The sequence below is a fragment of the Podarcis melisellensis genome (genome assembly GCF_964234715.1).
Source record: "Podarcis melisellensis genome assembly, chromosome: 16".
NCBI classification, from domain to species: Eukaryota; Metazoa; Chordata; class Lepidosauria; order Squamata; family Lacertidae; genus Podarcis; species Podarcis melisellensis.
The window spans coordinates 4,903,834-4,926,251 of NC_138533.1; the positions used below are offsets into that span (position 1 = coordinate 4,903,834).

The following is a 22,418-nucleotide window of genomic DNA, read 5'->3' on the forward strand; positions in this document are numbered from 1 at the left end:
ACGTCTGTGCATGCGCGGGTCACGATTCACCACTTCCGCGCATATGCCTGACGTCATTTTGAACATCTGCGCATGCACGACTGGCGAAACCCGGAAGCAATGCGTTCCGTTACTTTCAGGTCGCCGCGGAGTGCAACCCGAAAACGCTCTACCTGAAGCAACTTTAACCCGAGATATGACTGTATCTATCAATCTCTGTTTATTTTTATTTTTTAAAAAAACCACTGTTCCCATCCCCCCAATGTCTCCACCCCCGTCATTCTGCCCGGACACTGAGGTCCAGCTCCGAGGGCCTTCTGCCGGTTCCCTCACTGCAAGAAGTGAGTTTACAGGGAACCAGGCAGAGGGCCTTCTCGGTGGTGGCACCTGCCCTGTGGAATGCCCTCCCATCAGATGTCAAGGCAATAAACAACTATTTTACTTTTAAAAGACACATGAAGGCGGCCCTGTTTAGGGAAGTTTTTAATGTCTGACGCTGTATTGTTTTTAATATTCGGTTGGAAGGCTCCCCGAGTGGCTAGGGAAACCCAGCCAGATGGGTGGGGTATAAATTATTATTATTATTATTATTATTAATAATAATAATAATATTTCAGCTAAAGGGACACGGGTGGCACTGTGGGTTAAACCACAGAGCCTAGGACTTCCCAATCAGAAGGTCGGCGGTTCGAATCCCCGTGACGAGGTGAGCTTCCGTTGCTCGGTCCCTGCTCCTGCCAACTTAGCATTTTGAAAGCACATCAAAGTGCAAGTAGATAAATAGGTACCGCTCCAGCGGGAAAGTAAACAGTGTTTCCGTGCGCTGCTCTGGTTCGCCAGTAGCGGCTTAGTCATGCTGGCCACATGACCCGGAAGCTGGACCAATAAAGGGAGATGAGTGCCGCAACCCCAGAGTCGGCCACTACTGGACCTAATGGTCAGGGGTCCCTTTACCTTTATTCTTCATTTATTTGAAAGCTGCCTTGAGTTCCTGTCGGGGGGAAAGGTGGCATGAATAAGCCAACAACTTTCTGTTGCAGCAACTCTCGCTGAGTCCAAGGGGGCAGGGGAGAGCTTTGATTCCCCCCCCCCTTGCAAGGTCGCACACCGAGATGTGGCTTTGCCGAGCCCTCAAGAGTCTCGCATTGCGCCACACCGCAAATTCCGCCGATTAGCCGTTGCAATAACACTTCTCCATCCAAACTCCAGAATTTGTTACATAACAGGCAGGTTGTAAAGTTTAATGGCTTTTTCTGTTTTAAGAGAGCGGGGGGAGATATTCCCGCCCTGAGCGCAGGGAACACTGCGTTCCTGTTCGACATCAGCCTCTCCCAAGCCAGCTGCCTGGAACAGAGCGGTGAGTCAGCAGCAGCATCGCACCATCGAGGGAGATAATTTTTTTCCCCCTCCCAAAAACAAAAAACTGCTGCTAAGTTTGGCAGCTGCGTTGACAGGCTCTGGCTGTTGGCCACCAGAGCAACAGCAACAAACCCGGACAGTTTGCTGACCCCTTCCTTGGAGACTGGTGACTGGAGCAATGTGAGATGAGTCAGGCAGGATCCGGCTCGCCTAGTGCAGTATCCTGTTCTCAAAGTGGCTCATCGGATGCTTCAGTGAGGAGCCCAAACAGGGCAGGAGTGCAACAACACACCCAACCAATTGCAAGTGTTATTGTCTGGCGAGCGAGGAAGGACATGGCCATAGCCTGATTACTACTACAGTGGTACCTCTGCTAACCCAGAAATAGTACCTCGGGTTAAGAACTTTGCTTCAGGATGAGAACAGAAATAGTGCTCTGGCGGCGCGGCGGCAGCGGGAGGCCCCATTAGCTAAAGTGGTGCTTCAGGTTAAGAACAGTTTCAGGTTAAGAACGGACCTCCGGAACGAATTAAGTACTTAACCCGAGGTACCACTGTATAAGAGAACAAGTTCCATAGCACAATGGTCACTGTTTTTCCAGGTTGATACGGTACTTATTTAGCCAATGATGCAGCTGTTTCTGGGGCAGCACAGTAGTTTATAGCAGCCCTTGCACCTGATGCTCACTGAATGATAGGGTGGCCACCTATGCATCGCGAAAAACAAGGACCAGAGAGCCAGTGTGGTGTAGTGGTTAAGAGCGGTAGTCTCGTAATCTGGGGAACCGTGTTCGAGTCTCCGCTCCTCCACATGCAGCTGCTGGGTGACCTTGGGCCAGTCACACTTCTTTGAAGTCTCTCAGCCGCACTTACCTCACAGGGTTTTTGTTGTGGGGGAGGAAGGGAAAGGAGAATGTTAGCTGCTTTGAGACTCCTGAAGGGGAGGGATATCAAAGGAGAGGGATATCAAAAAGCCAATGCAATTCTGGGCTGCATCAATAGGAGTATAGCATCTAGATCAAGGGAAGTAATAGTTCCACTGTATTCTGCTCTGGTCAGACCTCACCTGGAGTACTGTGTCCAGTTCTGGGCACCACAGTTCAAGAAGGACACTGACAACCTGGAACGTGTCCAGAGGAGGGCAACCAAAATGGTCAAAGGCCTGGAAACGATGCCTTATGAGGAACGGCTAAGGGAGCTGGCCATGTTTAGCCTGGAGAAGAGGAGGTTAAGGGGCGATATGATAGCCATGTTCAAATATATAAAAGGATGTCACATAGAGGAGGGAGAAAGCTTGTTTTCTGCTGCTCCAGAGAAGCGGACATGGAGCAATGGATCCAAACTACAAGAAAGAAGATTCCACCTAAACATTAGGAAGAACTTCCTGACAGTAAGAGCTGTTCGACAGTGGAATTTGCTGCCCAGGAGTGTGGTGGAGTCTCCTTCTTTGGAGGTCTTTAAGCAGAGGCTTGACAACCATATGTCAGGAGTGCTCTGATGGTGTTTCCTGCTTGGCAGGGGGGTTGGACTCAATGGCCCTTGTGGTCTCTTCCAACTCTATGATTCTATGAAACTCTTCTTCTTCTTATGTCCTTAGTGAGGTTTCCACAGGAGAACTTCCCAGTAGATATGTTCCCTATGGGAATCACCACTGCATCTTCCCCTGTCTTGTCTTTAATGGTGGTACCCCAAACCCACAGCCTCGCCGTGACTTGTGGTGGGGCCTCGTCTGTCCCGATGCCTGGGTTTCCCCGCCTTGCTACAGATTGAAGACCCCCAGGCAGGTTGGATGGATTCCGGAGGGAGGCAAGGAGTGATTTTCTCGCTCGGGTGGCTGTGCCAAGCACAGGGTGTGTGTGTGTGTGTGTGATTGGAGACAGGGCAGGGAAGGAATCACAGCGTGAAGGAAGGGCACGGCGGCAGCAAATACCCCTGGAACGAATTAAGTACGTAACCAGAGGTACCACTGTACAGTCATACCTCGGGTTGAAGTAGCTTCAAGTTAAGTATTTTCGGGTTGCGCTCCGCTGCGACCTGGAAGTAACAGAGCGCGTTACTTCTGGGTTTCGCCACTCACGCATGCGCAGATGCTCAAAATGATGTCACGCGCATGCATGGAAGTGGCGAGACACGACCCGCAGATGTGCAGTCGCGTCTTACGTTTACTTCAGGATGCAAACAGGGCTCCGGAACGGATCCTGTTCGTATCCAGAGGTACCACTGGTTGTTAGTTGCTCATAACTTGCTTCCGTAAAGCAGTGTGCTCCACGCACAAGTCTGGTAGACCTTCATCTACAGCAGGCAGAAAAATCATTTAAATGGACCTCCAGGGCCTTCAGCAATTTTAAGATGGTTGGGGTAAGTTTGGGGACCAGGGATCTGGGCTGCACCCTTTACCTAGGAGTAAGCTCCATTAGAACAAAAGAAAGTTTACTGATGAGCAGGCATACATAGGATGACATTGTCAAGTCCTGCCCAGAGAACTCTAATAGGGGAGGAAATTACCAAGATTTAGAATTGCTATTTTCCCCCAAGGGAGAGATAGAGATATTTTGGTGACTGAATTAGCCGGCATTCCAAGCAGGTTCTTTTAATTTTTATATTTATATTTTTTTATTTATACTTTTCAAGTTTATACATTTCACTAATGTTACAATCATTTTGACATTTCAAAACTTGACTTCCTTCCCCCTCTTCCTGCGGTCCCTTAAATTTATTCTTAATATCTTCTGCATATCCAGATTAACTTAATTTGCTCATTTATTCATCTTCTTTAAATACATACTCTTACGAAACTGCAGGTTATTACAATAATCCTGCCAATGTCGTTATCTGATTACAATTTATCTGTAAATAGTCAATAAACCATTTGCATTCTTTGGGAGAAGAGTCGGCGGAAGAAGACTGGAAGAAATTTAAAGTCTATTTACAGAAATATTGTAAAATTAATGAATGTTAGAATGATGTCGGATAGAAATTAAGTGGTTTCCAGCTGTAATGTTTTAAGAGAATATGGGAAAAAAGGTTTAGAAGCAGGTTAAAACTTATTGATAAGGATTTGCTGAACTAACAATCTGAATTGGAATACAAAAAAGGGAGGTATGAGGAGGTCTGGGAAATAAGTTAATGGAAAATAAGTTATGGAAACTCTGTGTGTTTTTAATTATTTTTATTTTTGTATTTTTGTTATTTTTTCTTTTTGATTTTTACTGTATTAATATTGAAAACTTTAATAAATATCTTTAAAAAAAACAAAACCATTTGCATTCTTTTATATATATTTTAAAAAATTGTTATCTTGATTTCTTATTCTTCTGGTAAGTTTCGCCATTTCTGCATATTCCATAAGTTTCTGTATCCGTTCTTGCTTTGCTGAGACTACCTAACAGTTTCAACTGGAGAAGCTTTGGGCAAAGATGCCACCAGAAGAAAAGTTGTGATTTTTTTTTACCCTTGCCATTGCGGTGGCGTGGGGAAGGCAGCAAGGCAAGTCCATTTTCCTGCTGTATGTGAGGAAGAAATTCAACAGGTGCGGTTCAGGTTGCACTTCATGCCAGAGGGAGAAAGTTGCTTACAGAGAACGTTCAGAAGCAGTTTTTTAGGTGTTCCAAGTGATGACAGCCCACACCCTGGCAGCGGAAACAGGTTCTGGGTGAGCCCGGTCTTCTGCCAACAGCCACTGCACACAGGTTGAACTATTTACATAACAAAATGAGGTGGGAAGATGGCAAAGCCCTGGGTGGTATTAGCAAAGCGCACCATTTCAGGCTGCAAGGGCGGGTCATGCTTTTGAACACCCCTTTGTATTAAAAACAAGCAACGCCACACTACACAGGAGTTGCACTGAGTCAGACCTTTGGTCCATCCATCTAAGTATTGCTGACACTGGCTGGCAGCAGGTCTCCTGGTGTTCCAGGAGCTGCGACCTTTTGCATGCAGCGTAACTAAGGTACAGTCTTGCCCGGTCCTCGTAGAAGTGAGGAAAGAGGGTGCCATTTAAAATAGAAACCTTGCTCTTCGTGGTTCTGAATAAAGGGTCAGGCTGCTGAGTCCATCTACCTCAGTACTGTCCACACTGACTGGCAGCAGCTATCCAGGGTTTCAGGCGGGGAGCCGCCCCCGTCTCTATCACGGATTGAACCAGGGACCTTCTACATGCAAAGCAGGTGTTCTGGCACTGAGCCACAACTCTTCCCTTAAAAATAAAAGTAAGATTCCAGTCCTCATGGAAGATGGGAAGCTGCCTTAAACTGAATCTAGCTCAGTAATGAGGTACTGAGCGGATGCTCATTCAATCTGCAGGTGAATCCAAGCAGGGAGGGGTAGCTAATGTCACAGAAGACAGAATTTGGATTCAAAATGACCTTAACAGATAGGAGAACTGGGCCCAAACTAAGAAAAGGAAGGTTCTGCAATTAGGCAGGAAGAACCAGCTGCACACCTGTATAAGAGACACACCTGGCTTACCAGTAAAAGTAAAGGGACCCCTGACCATTAGGTCCAGTCGTGGCCGACTCTGGGGTTGCGGCGCTCATCTCGCTCTATAGGCCAAGGGAGCCAGCGTCCAACTTCTGGGTCATGTGGCCAGCATGACTAAGCTGCTTCTGGCGAACCAGAGCAGCGCATGGAAACGCCGTTTACCTTCCTGCCAGAGCGGTACCTATTTACCGTATCTACTTGCACTTTGACGTGCTTTCAAACTGCTAGGTTGGCAGGAGCAGGGGCCAGCAACGGGAACTCACCCCTGTCGCGGGGATTCGAACCGCCAATCTTCTGATTGGCAAGCCCTAGGCTCTGTGGTTTAACCCACAGCGCCACCCACGTCCCAGTAGTACACAGCTTACCAGTAGTACATGCGAAAGGATGCAGAGGCCTTCGTAGACCACAAACTGAACAGGAGTCAACCGTGTGATGCAGCAGCAAAAAAGGCTAATGCTATTCTAGGCTGCATCAACAGAAGTCTAGTGTCCAGATCAAGGGAAGTAATAGTACCACTCTAATCTGCCTTGGTCAGGCCACACCTGGAATACTGTGTCCAATTCTGAGCGCTACAATTTAAGGATGATATTGACAAGCTGGAAGGTGTGCAACCAAGATGATCAAGGGTCTAGAAACCAAGCCTGATGAGGAACGGTTGAGGGAATTGGGTCTGTTCAGCCCAGGCTTCCTCAACCTTGGCCGTCCAGATGTTTTGAGACTATAGTTCCCATCATCCCTGACCACTGGTCCTGCTAGCTAGGGAACATGGGAATTGTAGGCCAAAAACATCTGGAGGGCCGAGGTTGAGGAAGCCTGGCTTAGCCTGTAAAAGAGGAGAACAAGAGGAGATACAGTAGTCATCTTCAAATATCTGAAAGGCTGTCTGCATGGAGGATGGACTCAAAGCAGTGGCTTCAAATTACAAGGAAAGAGATTCTGACTAAACATCGGGAAGAATTTTCTGATCGTAGGAGCTGTTCAACTGTGGAACAGACTCCCACTGGAGGTGTTGGATTCTCCTTCCTTGGAGGTTTTTAAGCAGAGGATGGTTGGCCATCTGTTATGTATGATCTAGCTGAGATTCCTGCATCGAAGGGGGTTGATGACCCCCAGGTGTCCCTTCCAACTCTATAATCACGTTTCCATAACTGACAGCAGCTCTCCGGGGGTTTCACTGGAAGTGCCTGTCCAGGGTCTCAGGAACAGTCACTCCCAGCCCTACTTGGAGAGGAATGATCCTCGGACACCCGGCAACACTCAGTGGCCAGCATGACCAATGGTTAGTGCATGATTTAAACTAAGTTGTTTTTAATTGTTCTAATTGGTTTAATTGTTCTTTAATTGGTTTAAAGCTGCAACCTGCCCTGGGACCTTTTGTTGTTGTTGTTGTTCAGTCATTTAGTCATGTCCGACTCTTTGTGACCCCCTGGACCAGAGCACGCCAGGCCCTCCTGTCTTCCATTGCCTCCCACAGTTTGGTCAAACTCATGCTGGTAGCTTCAAGAACACTGTCGAACCATCTCGTCCTCTGTCGTCCCCTTCTCCTTGTGCCCTCTATCTTTCCCAACACCAGGGTCTTTTCCAGGGAGTCTTCTCTTCTCATGAGGTGGCCAAAGTATTGGAGCCTCAGCTTCAGGGTCTGTCCTTCCAGTGAGCACTCAGGACTGATTTCCTTCAGAATGGAGAGGTTTGATCTTCTTGCAGTTCATGGGACTCTCAAGAGTCTCCTCCAGCACCAGAATTCAAAAGCATCCATTCTTCGGCGATCAGCCTTATTTATGGTCCAGCTCTCACTTCCATACATCACTACTGGGAAAACCATATATTTTACTATACGGACCTTTGTTGGCAAGGTGATGTCTCTGCTTTTTAAGATGCTGTCTTAAAAATCTTTTTTACGATACTGGAGTGGCTTGCCAGTTCCTGCTCCAGGTGGATCACGTTTGGTCAAAACTCTCCACTATGACCTGTCCATCTTGGGTGCCCTGCTTGGCATAGCTCATAGCTTCTCTGAGTTATTCAAGCCCTTTTGCCACGGCAAGGCAGTGATCCATGAAGGAGCCTGGGACCTTAGGGTCAGTGGCGTAGTGTGGGGCATGCAGGGGGGCCCGGCCGCACCGGGCGCAACATCTGGGGGTTAGGGGGCGCAAATCCACGGGTTAGGGGGTGCAAATTACTTGCCTTGCCCCGGGTGCTGACAACCCACGCTACGCCACTGCTTAGGGTGGGTAATTAAAAATAAACCAACAGACAGAGAAATAACAGGGGCCCCAGCCCCACTCTGTCATCCGGCCCCACCGCAGCTGCACCTATGGGTGCTTCACCTATGGGTGCTGAAAGGCAGTCTGCTTTGAGGAATCTGGATGGGCAGGAATGTTCTGAGAGGGCAAACTCCTCTCCCTGCTCTCTCTCTCTCTCTCTCTCTCTCTCTCTTTGCAGTGATCTTCCTTCCACTTTTAGGTAAACAAGGCTGCGGCCCGCCGACGCCTCCCGCTCCCTCCCCTCCGGGCCGCACACGTGTCTGAGCAGGAGTAAGGAGGCGGCGGCCGGGCCATGAATGGGGCCCCGGGCCACGCCCACACCCAGGCGCCAGCCAATGGCGCGGCGTTCCATCCGGCGGGGACGGGCCAATGGGGAGCCCGCTGGAGGTTCTCGGCCCCCGCGGCGTGAGTGAAAGTTACATAAGAATGAATGAGTCGCCTGCCGCGTCAATCAAGCGCGCATCCGCACGCGCCGCGTGTCCCTTTCGGTTTTTCCCCCCACCCGCGACGTGCAGGACGGAAAAGGGTCGTGGGGATGAGGATCCGAATGCGGCCCTTAGCTCCCAAATAGAAGCGTAATTCGCTTTTTCAAAGCGTCACCATTTTTTTATTGATTTATGGCGCATCTAGAAAATTTATTTGGACCTATTAATCGGTCTTGAGAAAAGATCCCCTTCCTTTTTATAGTTAGTAACGTGAATTCCCTCACTTCTGGGTGGGTGAGTTTTATGCGCAAGAGCAGCATAAAATAAAATAAAATAAAATGAATAGATAAATAGGTTGTTTTTTTGCCACGCGGAGGTAGCTCACGTCTGAAGAGTCAATTAGATGTATTATTAGTATTTTGTATTTTATCATTATTAGTAGTATTAATTACTATTAGTATTAATGACTCTTCCTTCGCTCTAAAGCCTCACGGGTGGGTTGCAAGAATTAAAACACAAATTATTTTTTTTAAATGGGATTGTTTTTGTTAATAAAAAAGCTACAGTCACAAAAAATAAGGTTTGGTGTAGAGTGTCCTGGGTTCAAATAATTTCCCTTCAGTGGCCATGGGCATAGCCAGGATTTTTGTGGGTGGGGCAGGCCTTTTGTTATAGGGGTGGAGGCAGAACCTCAATTTGCTATGCCTTTTTATTGATTGGGGGGGTAGCTGCCCCCCTGGCTACGCCCATGCCTCAGTCCCATGAAGCTTGCTGAATGTGACCTAGGAGCTATCTCAGCCTAACTTGCCTCAGAGGGTTGTTGTGAGGAGAAAGCAGTGAAAAGGTGGGGGGGTTAGCATGTCGCCTCCGGGTCTACCCATGCGCTCTTTGGAGAAAAGACGGGATATAAATGAATGCATAGAATAAAAAAACCAAAAACATGCCTGTATGCATGTCTGCTAAGTACAGTGGTACCTCTGGTTGTGAACAGGATCCATTCCAGAGGCCCGTTCGCAACATGAAAAGAGTGCAACCTGCAGCGGCGCATCTGCTGCTTCTGTGCATGCACGTGACATCATTTTGTGCTTCTGCACATGCGCAAGCGGCGAAACCTGGAAGTAACCTGAAAGAACGTGACATGAAGCAAATGTAACATGAGGTATGACTGTACAGTGGTACTTCTGGATGCGAACGGGATCCGTTCGCATCCTGAAGCGAACGCAACCTGCGTGTGCAGGTTGCGATTCGCTGCTTCTGCGCAAGTGCGTGACGTCATTTTGAGCGCATCAGCAAGCGGCGAAACCCGGAAGCAACGCGTTCCGTTACTTCCAGGTCGCTGCAGAGCGTAACCTGAAAACGCTCAACCTGAAGCGACTTCAACCTGAGGTATGACTGTACTTCTTATGGACTAGCACATGGGTAGGCAAACGAAGGCCCGGGGGCCAGATCCGGCCCAATCGCCTTCTCAATCCAGCCCACAGATAGTCTGGGAATCAGCGTGTTTTTACATGAGTAGAATGTGTACTTTTATTTAAAATGCATCTCTGGGTTATTTGTGGGGCATAGGAATTCGTTCATTCCCCCCCCAAAAAATATAGTCCGGCCCCCCACAAGATCTGAGCGGCAGTGAACCGGCCCCCTGCTGAAAAAGTTTGCTGACCCCTGGTCAGTAGCAGCTTCTCCCAGGGATAGCTCATGCTGGGTTTGGCTTCAGGGAAATTAAGTTGTGAGATTCTGCTGAGACTTTTCTTTAAAATCCTGTGGAGTGCCTGACAGATATTTTATTTCCTTTCGCATGTTTATATGCTGCTTTTGGTCACAAGGAACCTCAACCCGGTTTATGTAAAAAAAATTTTTAAAAAATTAAACAAATTGTATCATTACACCTGCTTTTTAATTTATTTTTTCATTTATATTCTTCCTCAAGATGTTGTATGCAACACTTCTCCAATTCTCCATTTCACCCTCACAACAACCCCGGGAGGTAGGCCAGGCTGAGAGGTCATACCCAGTGAGCTTCAAGGCCAAGTGGGGATTCGAACCCAGATCTCTTCCAGGTCCTAGTCCAGCACTCTAACCACTACACAATACCGACAGAGGATGCTTGACCGCCAAGAGACTCCCAACCATAACTGTCAATTTACAGATTTGAAAATAAGGGACCAGCAGCCAAAATAAGGGATTTTCCAAGCACAGGTATGTTCAACTTCTGAGCCAAAGGCAGAAAGCCCAGCCAGCAGCCAAACGAAGCCTCAAGCGGTGGTTCCCACAGTGCAGCAACCCGGCAAAGGGGATGCAGCAAGGAAAACCACTGTCACCTCTCCGCTGGGAAGCGCTGAGCAAAGGCGAGTCCCCAGGCAACACAGCTGATTTGATTGGCGCAAGGCATGCAAGCTCCACCCCCCAGTCCTTCTTAGACTCCTTATTGGGTGCGCAACGCAGCTAAGCAACACGGTTGGAGCCTCCCTCCTCCCTGGCCGGCAGGGAGGGAGGGAGGGAGGAAGAGGAGCTGCTTCCTTTGAAACCCAGGAAATTTAAGGGACATCATCAGTAAGGGACAGCAGGGGGACATGGCGCTGGGATAAGGGACTTTCCCACCAAATAAGGGACGGTTGACAGCTATGCTCCCAGCTATGCTGCCATGGTTTTCATAACAGAAGAAAAGAGATGTACAGTTTATAATGGAACAACAAAAAAATGGCCCCGTCACTGCATCACAGACGCTGACACCATCACAACGCTCTGTTGTGTATTGTTTTAGGTGCCTACATAAAGCTTGATTTATTTCCAGAAGTCTCCCTAGGCATATAATTCAGTTTCCTATGTTGCTTTAAAAAAAAACAAACTTATTTTCTCTGTGTTTTAGTGATACTTGCTTTATGCATTTTGCTTTTGAATAGTTTTGTGGATTTTAGCTGTGTCTAAAATTTTAAAGGTGTGTGCACTGCTTAGAGAGCTTTTAGATTGAACAGCTTATAAATACTTGCAAATAAACAAATTTACTGTTATTATTGCTACCACCAAATAACTCTTTCTTGTTACTGTGTGCCAGACATTGTATCCTTGGGTGTTAGGCTGCCACTTCGCCCCCTCTCTCCCAAACCTTGAAAAAGCTGCAAAGCAGGCAGAAATCCAACAGGCGAAGCTTGGCCCAGCTTTGAAAGACTTGGGGTGCTATTTCGGAAGTGTCCAGCACGCATCTTCTAAGCCAGGGGTCAGCAGTCTTTTTCAGCAGGGGGCCGGTCCACTGAGCCTCAGACCTTGTGGGGGGGTCGGACTCTATTTTGGAAAAAAAATATGAATGAATTCCTATGCCCCACAAATAACCCTGAGATGCATTTTAAATAAAAGCACACATTCTACTCATGTAGAAACACCAGGCAGGCCCCACAAATAACCCAGAGATGCATTTTAAATAAAAGGGCACATTCTACTCTTGTAGAAACACCAGGCAGGCCCCACAAATACCGTCGTATTTTTCGCTCTGCAAGACTCACTTTTCTATCCTAAAAAGTAAGGGGAAATGTGTGAGCGTCTTATGGAGTGAATGCAGGCTGCGCAGCTATCCCAGAAGCCAAAACAGCAAGAGGGATTGCTGCTTTCACTGTGCAGCGATCGCTCTTGCTGTTCTGGCTTCTGAGATTCAGAATATATTTTTCCTTTTTTTCCTCCTCTAAAAACTAGGTGCGTCTTGCGGTCGGCTGCGTCTTATAGAGCGAAAAAGACGGTAACCCAGAGATGCATTTTAAATAAAAGGGCACATTCTACTCATGTAAAATCACGCTGATTCCCGGGCCGTCCGTGGGCCAGATTTAGTAGGCGATTGGGCCAGATCTGGCCCCCAGGCCTTAGGTGGTGTACCCATGTTCAAAGCGCTCTCAGGCTTGCAACAACAGAGGGATGTTTCATAAGCCTTTTTACTGGGGAGTTGGGAAAGAGCGATGTGCTGACACAGTGCGCCAGCCCAGGGGCGTCTGCATTTTCAAAACCCCAGCTGTCGACAAGCCAGCCTCTCCAGGGCAGGGCAAAGGTTGGGCTTATGAAAGCAAAGGGAAGCCACGTGTGAGCAAACCGGTCTGTTGGGCCAGGGAGGTGACGGCGAACTGGTGAAAGTGGCCAGCCTGAGCCGTCTGGAAAAGGTTGGCACCGGGTTCAGGAAGCGCTGCAGTGCAATCTGAGCTGATGGCTGGGTGTGCTTTTTGGGAAAGGGCCCGAGGAGGGGAGACATGTGAAATGAGTAAAAGTTTGCTGCGAGTCTATTTCCACCCCAATCCCAGGTTCAGTTCCTGGCAGGATCTCCAGCTAGGGCTGGGAAAACACCATTGGCTGAAACCTTGGAGAGGTGCTGCCAGTCAGTGCTGACAATACTAAGCTTTTTGTTGTTGTTGCTTAGTTGTTTAGTCGTGTCTGACTCTTCGTGACCCTCTGGACCAGAGCACGCCAGGCACTCCTGTCTTCCACTGCCTCCCGCAGTTTGGTCAGACTCATGTTGGTAGCTTCGAGAACACTGTCCAACCATCTCGTCCTCTGCCGTCCCCTTCTCCTTGCGCCCTCCATCTTTCCCAACATCAGGGTCTTTTCCAGGGAGTCTTCTCTTCTCATGAGGTGGCCAAAGTCTTGGAGCCTCAGCTTCAGGATCTGTCCTTCCAGTGAGCACTCAGGGCTGATTTCCTTCAGAATGGAGAGGTTTGATTTTCTTGCAGTCCATTGGACTCTCAAGAGTCTCCTCCAGCACCAGAATTCAGAAGCATCAGTTCTTCAGCAATCAGCCTTCAGCTCTCACTTCCATACATCCCTACTGGGAAAACCATAGCTTTAACTATAGGGACCTTTGTTGGCAAGGTGATGTCTCTGCTTTTTAAGATGCTGTCTAGGTTTGTCATTGCTTTCCTCCCAAGAAGCAGGCGTCTACTAAGCTAGATGGGCCATTTGCCCCGCTTAAAAACCAGCACTCAGTTGAGAACCATGAGGACTAGAATCCTGCTTTATTTTAAGGGGAAGGGCTGTAGCTCAGTGGTTGAGCACCTGGATTGCAAACAGATGGTCCCAGTTTTGATCGCTGATGCGAGTGTCCCCGTTTCAAATCCTAAACTCGCCACATGTTTCTTCTGCATGTTGTTATCTGAGCCACCAGAGGGCAGTGTAAACCAATGTGATTTCAGAACATAATGCACAGTTTTCAATAGCAAAGCAAAGTGTGACTTCTATCAGCCAGATCAGTGGATGGTGGTATCCAAGCTATGTTTTAATCAGAGTGAAGGTAAAGGGACCCCTGACCATTAGGTCCAGTCGTGGCTGACTCTGGCGTTGCGGCGCTCATCTCGCTTTATTGGCCGAGGGAGCCAGCGTACAGCTTCCGGGTCACGTGGCCAGCATGACTAAGCCGCTTCTGGCGAACCAGAGCAGCGCACGGAAACGCCGTTTACCTCCCCGCCAGAGCGGTACCTATTTATCTCCTTGCACTTTGATGTGCTTTTGAACTGCTAGGTTGGCAGGAGCAGGGACCGAGCAACAGGAGCTCACCCCGTTGTGGGGATTCGAACCGCTGACCTTCTGATCGGCAAGTCCTAGGCTCTGTGGTTTAGACCACAGTGCCACCTGCGTAGAGTAAAGTAGAGTAGACTCGATGAAATGAATGAGCATGTGTGGCTAGGGAAACCCAGCCAAATGGACGTGGTATAAATATATTACTATTACTATTAGTACCATTATTATTATTATTATTAGGGTGATGATGATGAAGAAGCCCTAAGCTACTGAAGGTAATGAGGCCCTTTATATGTCCAGCTTTATATGAGACAACAGATTGTCTCTGTTTTTTGTGTTGAATATATGCTATATATGCTATATATGCTATATGGTAATTTATGGACCTCATAGGTATCTCAAGCCATTTGCACATAATAAAATAGGTAACCCAACACTGTCGCTGTATGTAGGTTTTATTTGATTTGATTTCTATCTTGTATTTTGGAAATGTACATCCAGGTTTTGTTTTCCCCCTTTAATTTTTTGGGGGGGTCCCAAGAGAGTGAGGCCCTAAGCTACAGGTTATTTAGGTTATATGTAAATCCGGCACTGGGAGCACCTTGAATTGAGCCTGGAAACAAACTGGCAACCAGTGCGGCTGTTTTAAAGGGGGGCTTGCATGAGACCTGAACAGGGTACCCCAGCCGAGGTGGTTTTATGCCAGTGCCGCTGAATTAGCTACAACAATGCAGTGGAATGGAGCGCGAGAGGCAAGGGGTGCCGGATTTTAGCGTTGCACTGGGTGCTGCTGAAATTTGAGAACCCAAAGTCTGCCACTGACCCCGGCCAGAATTCCGGCCGCTGCATTTCGGACCGGCGTCATGCGCACACTGGAAAGCACACAGCCTCAAAATGCATTCGGAAACCACCAGTGTCAAACTGATATAACAGCTGTGTTTTGCCTGCAAGGGATTATCTTTTATTTTATTTATCTCCCCCAGGATAATCTTTATTTGTTTTTTAATTACATACTATAAAGGTAAAGGTAAAGGGACCCCTGACCATTAGGTCCAGTCATGACCGACTTTGGGGTTGCGGCACTCATCTCGCTTTATTGGCTGAGGGAGCCAGCGTACAGCTTCTGGGTCATGTGGCCAGTATGACTAAGCAGCTTCTGGCGAACCAGAGCAGCGCATGGAAACGGTGTTTACCTTCCCGCCAGAGCGGTACCTATTTATCTACTTGCACTTTTGTGCTTTCGAATTGCTAGGTTGGCAGGAGCAGGGACCGAGCAACGGGAGCTCACTCCATCGCAGGTATCCAAACCGCCCACCTTCTGATCGGCAAGTCCTAGGCTCTGTGGTTTAACCCACAGCACCACCTGTGTCCCTTAATTACATACTACAGTGGTACCTCGGGTTACATATGCTTCAGGTTACATACGCTTCAGGTTACAGACGCCACTAACCCAGAAATAGTACCTTGGGCTAAGAACTTTGCTTCAGGATGAGAACAGAAATCATGCTCTGGTGGCGCGGCGGCAGCAGGAGGCCCATTAGCTAAAGTGTTGCTTCAGGTTAAGAACAGACCTCCAAAACGAATTAAGTACTTAAGCCGAGGTACCACTGTATACACACACATATTACATTACATTTTACATGTATACTTGCTCCTAGGAGCTGACTTCCCTCCTTCCTTCTTCTGGCTTTTTTATATCGTCTCTAAATTTTTCGCATTGTCTTTATCCATTTTGTATATTGTCCTTCTTCTTCCACTTTTGTCCATAAAATGTCTGTAAACAAATAAATATTTCTATATATACGTTTCCTGTTGTCTGTCTATATTCATTTACAAACACTGTTAGTTACATTGGTCACATTATGCATTTTATTATTTTCTAGTCATATTCTTTGTATTTTCCCATTATGAGATTTATTTCTACTGGTTTCACTATTTCACCTTGTCTTTCCTATATATGACATAAATTTCCCCCATTCTTTTTGAAACGTTTCGTCGCCCTGTTGTCGGATTTCCCCCGTTAGTTTGGCTATTTCTGCGTATTCCATAACCTTCTGCTGCCACTCGTCTACTGTTCAAATTATCTTTTACGTTATGAGTGCCGAGCTGGTCTTTGCCGTTTCTGGACCTGCTTATTTTTCCTGCTCACGGTGAACGTCTTTTCCCATCACTTGGAAAGAGGTAGATGGTGTGCAGGGCCGGTGCTGAGTTTCAACGCCTTAAAGGCCTTTGGCTCCACTTCATCAGATAAGGAGGTGTACACAAAAAGTGGAGTACCATTTACTCTCACCAGAGAGAGATATCATAGCTAGGCCAATAACTACAGGGAGCTTTTTAGGGGAAAGGATGACAACTTTCCCTCTCCTGTTATTTCTGATACTTTTAATCCCCACTCCTATGAGTTGGTGTGACATTTGGAGGGGAGAGAGGTCTCTGCCCCAAGGGAATTGCAATTTAGAAATTGGCATGGGGAGAAAGCAGGGGAAGGGAACGGCGGTAGGGGCAGCACCAGAATATTTTTTTTCGGGGTGGGAGATGGGGATAGAGGAACAGGAAGGTCAAAGTATATTTCTAGGTGTTACAAATTTGTTACAAATTTTAAGAAAGGCACCCATAAAAACATGCATTAAATACTGACTGGTTAAAAAGAGAAAAAAAAGCCCTGTTCAATATGAACAATGCAGGCTAGGTTTGAGTGCGCCTAAAATGCAATTTTTAGGGAAAGCGACATACAGGAACTGAACAATATTAGGCAGCATTGCTTTGCAAAACTGCAAAGTTGGTAAAACTGCAAGCACGTGTTTGTGTGTGCAGGCATTGGTATACTGAAATGCTAATTTTCATGGTTTTGAATAATAATGACTATGATTTTTAACAATTAATAAAACTAACTTGGTCATGTGGAGAATTGAAGTCAATAATTAAAAAGAGAGAAAATGGAATTGACAGATTTTCCTGCGCCTAGACACAGCCGAAAGGTGGTTGTTAACTGCATTCAAACCCCACTTTTTTCTCTGAAGAGCTCCAGGGGGAAACGTGGTTCTCTCCTTTCCCTGGTCACCACAACAACCCTGTGAGGTAGGTCAGGCTGAGAGGAAACCTCAAGGCCACACCCAGGGAGAGCTTCAGGGCCAAGTGGCAGCACTCGAACCCTGGTCTCCCCCAGGTCCTAGGCCGGCACTCGAACACACTACACCACCCTGGCTCTCGTCCCACTAAAGCTCTCCCCTCCCTGCCATTCCGACAAAAGGGAGGTGGTAACCAAACGATCAAACCCCCTGTGTTGCAAACAAATATCAGTAATATCCGATGGCAACACGATGACCAAGTTCAACAATGTGATGTCAATATAAACTATGCAACCTATACAGAACATTGAACAATATGAAATATATGAAGTATGCATTCTCTGCAAAACCAAATAAACAGAAATCTTCTGAATCTCTGAAAGTCACAAAATATGCACTCTTGAAGGATTCTCTTGAAAAACCTAGAACCTACAGAAATGCTTCATAATCCCATCTATATGGTGAATGGAATTGTATAACTGTTATGTACTGAAGTTCTCACCCTGGGCCAGCAGGGGGATACTGTAGATAGTTATGCAAATAAGGGATCGAAAGTGACGTTCAGTGATTGGATAGTTTTAGAAAATTGTTACAGTTACGTTGTACTGGAGCTCTATATAAGCAGGCTGGCTGAACCCTTCAGTTCAGTTCTGTTCTGGCCTGTGAATAAACAAGAGCTGTTTGAAGAATCGCTGTGTTGTCTGATATGTTCACCCACAACTTAACAATAACAGCAATTCCTAGGAAGCATTTCTGTATCCTTCTGCTGTGCTGAAGAAGAATTCCACGAAACAGTGGGGATATCCGGAATCACTGTTCACTACGTCTGTTTGTGGACCACTTCGGCAGCGTTGGACGTCATAAAACAAAGCTTTACAGCTTGTTTTCACCAGGTAAGAATCTGACCCATTGCTTCTCTCAGAGACTTGCATAGCCCAACACACACTTTCAGAGACCTATAAGACACCTGTTCATTTGGTTCTAGGTTTTCAGGAGAATCCATCAAGAGTGCACATTTTGTGACTTTCAGAGATTTAGAAGATTTCTGTTTATTTGGTTTTGTTGACAGTGGTACCTCGGGTTACATACGCTTTAGGTTACATACACTTCAGGTTACAGACTCCGCTAACCCAGAAATAGCGCTTCAGGTTAAGAACTTTGCTTCAGGATAAGAACAGAAATCGTGGTCCGGCAGCGCGGCAGCAGCAGGAGGCCCCATTAGCTAAAGCGGTGCTTCAGGTTAAGAACAGTTTCAGGTTAAGAACGGACCTCCAGAACGAATTAAGTACTTAACCCGAGGTACCACTGTATTTGGTTTTGCAGAGAGTGCATATTTCATATATTTCATATTGTTCAACGTTCTGTATAGCTTGTATAAAGAGTTTATATTGACATCGCATTGTTGAAAGGGGAGACGGTAGCAGGATGCAGGTGAAACCTAACGGAAGGTAAGCAAACGAGCTTGCGGTGGAGAAATCAGGGCACTGTGACCGTGACTCCGTTTGCAGCGGTGAAGAGCAGGCCTATGAATAGAGCAGGACTCTGGCCCGCAATGTTTGGTCTGTCAGGGAGCTGACTTGACAAGGGTGCAGTTCAAATCCTGAAGAGGCCACGGCTAATGTTACAACATGACGTGTCCAGGATCCAACCGCAGCAGCCATGCCAACATGCCTCATGGGCAGCAGAGCCTGGCTTGATTCCTACACCTCAGGAGGTCCACACATTTATTTTTGAGAGCGCTGGTGAATCTGCCACCTCGGAGGAGCTCACCTTATGCGTTTCTGTGTGAATCTCTCTGTGTGCGGAAAGGACTATTGATGGCTATCAGCCACAACGACCTTTCTCTGCAAGAAAGGAGGAAATGCTTCTGGATCCCAGTTGGTGGAGAGTGTTGCTTTCGTGCTCAAATCTTGCTCAAGAGTTTCCCGCAGGTTGGTCACTGTGAGAAGAGGATGCTGAACTAGGTGCATGCTCTAGTTATCTCCCGCTTGGACTACTGCAATGCGCTCTACGTGGGGCTACCTTTGAAGGTGACCCGGAAACTACAACTAATCCAGAATGCGGCAGCCAGACTGGTGACTGGGAGTGGCCACTGAGACCACATAACACTGGTCTTGAAAGACCTACATTGGCTCCCAGTACGTTTCCGAGCACAATTCAAAGTGTTGGTGCTGACCTAAACGGCCTCAAAGGCCCAGTAGACCTGAAGGAGCGTCTCCACCCCCATCGTTCTGCCCGGACACTGAGGTCCAGCGCCAGGGCCTTCTGGCAGTTCCCTCACTGCGAGAAGTTAGGTTAGAGGGAACCAGGCAGAGGGCCTTCTCGGTAGTGGCGCCCGCCCTGTGGTACGCCCTCCCATCAGACGTCTAACTGATAAACAACTACCTGACATTCAGAAGACATCTTAAGGCAGCCCTGTTCAAGGAAGTTTTTAATGTGTGACATTTTAGTGTATTTTTGGTCTCTGTGGAAGCCGCCCAGAGTGGCTGGGGAAACCCAGCCAGATGGGTGGGGTACAAATAAATAATAATAATAATAATAATAATAATAATAATAATAATAATAAGGTGGGACCCTGATGGAGGCAAATATATTTAGCTCACCCGTGTGGAGTACAGTGTACACTCGGGTTGTGAATGTGATCCATGCAGGATGCACATTCGCAACCCGCAGCATTCACAACCCACGCCTGCGCGGGTTGCAATTCGGTGCTTCTGCACATGCGCAAAGCACAATTTAGCACTTCTGCGCATGCGCGGCCGCCGAAACCCGGAAGTAACCCATTCCAGTACTTCCAGGTTTCAGCGGTCTGCAACCCGATAAAACGCAACCTGAAGCAGGCTGTAACCCGAGGTATGACTGTAATTAATAAAAGAACCGGCTGGATGCCTAGATTGGGCTTAACACAATCTCCCGTGGGAGAGAGCCCCCTGCAGAATTTAAAACAGTCATAATGCCAGGCAGGGGAATAATAGGCTGTTAGACCCTTTTCTATACCCCATTTAGCTTGCTTACGTGCTTCCCCCATCGCAATGAACAGACCACACTCTTAAGTAAGTTTCAAAGTTTTACTTGCAAAATCCAAAGGTCTGGTTCATGTATCATTCCACGTGGCAGCAAGGAGAACACAGGTAGAACGCTCTTGGGTACAAAATACAGAAAGATAGTTTCAAGATCAGACATGTCCTTCCTGGCATGTTACATGGCACAAAGAAGAATAAGGAAAGAAGATTCACTTCCTCCCTCACTGGAGGCGAGGGGGTGTGACCTAACTGAGTCTAGCAATGCAGCTCTGTGGTCTTAACCCTTTCCTGCCTTAGCTAGCTCTATGCTTGCAAATTATGTTTAACTGCAATTTCCCATACCCCTTTGGCCTGATCCAGCCGCAGGGGAGTCCTTACATTCTTATGAAGCCCACAAGAAGGGTGAGGCGTCAAACTGCCCTCTCCTCCTGTTGCTAACTCACAACTAATATTCACAGCATGGCCGCCTCTGATCATGAGGGTAGCAATGGCCTTCCAGAAAGGGATTACTGGATCGCCCCCAGAAAGGCTAAAACCCAGATTAAATGCAAAAAGAAAGGGGGGAGGCTGGAGTTTCGATGCAAGCAAGGTGGAACGTGGTTGCTACAAATACACTTTCACGCATGGGGAGCCCCACACCTCATAAATGGACGCCAGTCTGGATGCCTTCAAAGGAATGGAAAGATTTCTTTAGGAATAAACACTGAAATCAGTGGAATTTAAAAACGCTTAAGGGTTGCAATCTCGTGCATGCTTACTTGGGCAGAGTAAATCCCTCTCAAGCTAAGCAGCCACTGATTGCCTTACCCTCTCCAAATTGGTCCGATTCCCCTTTTTAAAGCCATCTAATTTGATGATTTCCTGCAGCAGGGAGTTCCACAGTTTGGCCCCGCAAAGGAGCACGTTTGTTTGTTTACCACCCATGTAGCTAAGTATTTCGGGTGGTTTGCAAACATCAATATTTGCAACCCCAACTGCGAAAGCAGTTAAATTTGAAAATAAATAAAAGCATCTGTGTCGGAGCACAGTGCTAGACACCTTAATCCTCCTTACGCTCCCTTCAGATATTTATTTTGAAGATTGATGCTCCTCACAGAAGGGGCTGACATCCGTCCTGGACACTGTGCTGAGGCCGACAAACAGCTTTGAGAAGTCTCCCACAGCCTCTGTTTTTGGCCGGCCTCCACATTGTGTTCTTCTTTGGTCATCTTCGCTGCCTTCCAGGCCTCCGGAGAGCCAAACCGAGAAAGAGCCTCGTGGTACAACAGATGCCTTAAAAGAAAAAAGCAAGCACATTTGAGCATCCATAAGCTTTTGTGAACCAGACGCCACTTTGCCAGAGTCTGGGTTTCAGTTCCGCATTGCGTAGGAATGCAGGAAGCTGTTGGCTGACATCAACAATGTGTCCGGGACCAATTGTTCCATCTAGCATCTAGCATTACCAGCACTGACTGGCAGCAGAGGCTCTCCAGGCTTTTGGGCAGGAGACCTTCCCTGCCTTACCCAGAGAGGCCGCTGGCAATTGAACCTGAGCCCTTCTGCATGCAGAGCAGGTGCTCTCTCGACATCTTCCTGCAGAAGTAAGAGTCTAGTCCTCATGGTTTTGATTTGAGAAGAAGGTAAAAAGGTAAAGGGACCCCTGACCATTAGGTCCAGTCGTGGCTGACTCTGGGGTTACAGGGCTCATCTCACTTTATTGGCCAAGGGAGCCGGCATACAGCTTCCGGGTCATGTGGCCAGCAGGACTAAGCCGCTTCTGGCAAACCAGAGCAGCGCACGGAAACGCCGTTTACCTTCCCGTCGGAGTGATACCTATTTATCTACTTGCACTTTGACGTGCTTTCGAACTGCTAGGTTGGCAGGAGCAGGGACCGAGCAACGGGAGCTCACCCCGTCGTGGGGATTCGAACTGCTGACCTTCTGATCGGCAAGTCCTTGGCTCTGTAGTTTAACCCACAGTGCTACCTGTGTCCCTTGAGAAGAAGGTAGGAAGATGTTTTTCACCAAATCAGACCCTGGGCTCCATCAGGCTCGGGCCTTCTGCATGCAAAACAGCTTCTACCACCGCCAAACCTCGACCCTCGGACCCTCGGCCGTAATGCCGCGTGGCAGATAGTAACTGGCCAATTTCCTCTAGGCGGAGTGACTCAGCCCTTTAACTCAGACGGCTGAGGCACAGAGTCAGGGATCTGTCGGGCACTGACCTTTTCGATACAGGGTGCCCCATAAGCTCAGGGACAAGGGAGACAGTGACAACTGGAACCTTTGTGCTCCAGGCATTCTGTGTATGCTCAGTGGAACCCTTGCCTTCATTGTTACATTCCTAACAAGCTCCTGG

General features: G+C 47.6%; 1 long non-coding RNA gene across 2 annotated transcripts; it reads right to left on the reverse strand.

Moving 5' to 3' along the window:
* Nucleotides 1–20,111: 20,111 nt before the first annotated feature.
* On the reverse strand, nt 20,112–22,362 carry LOC309358763. 2 transcript variants are annotated; one of them, XR_014163570.1, is made up of 3 exons: nt 22,285–22,354; nt 21,119–21,352; nt 20,112–20,198 (listed from the first exon to the last, which is right to left on the reverse strand). It is a non-coding gene; the product is annotated as an uncharacterized lncRNA (long non-coding RNA). The 2 variants fall into 2 exon arrangements; XR_014163569.1 differs by having other exon boundaries at nt 20,112–21,352; nt 22,285–22,362.
* Between the last annotated feature and the right edge of the window lie 56 nt (nt 22,363–22,418).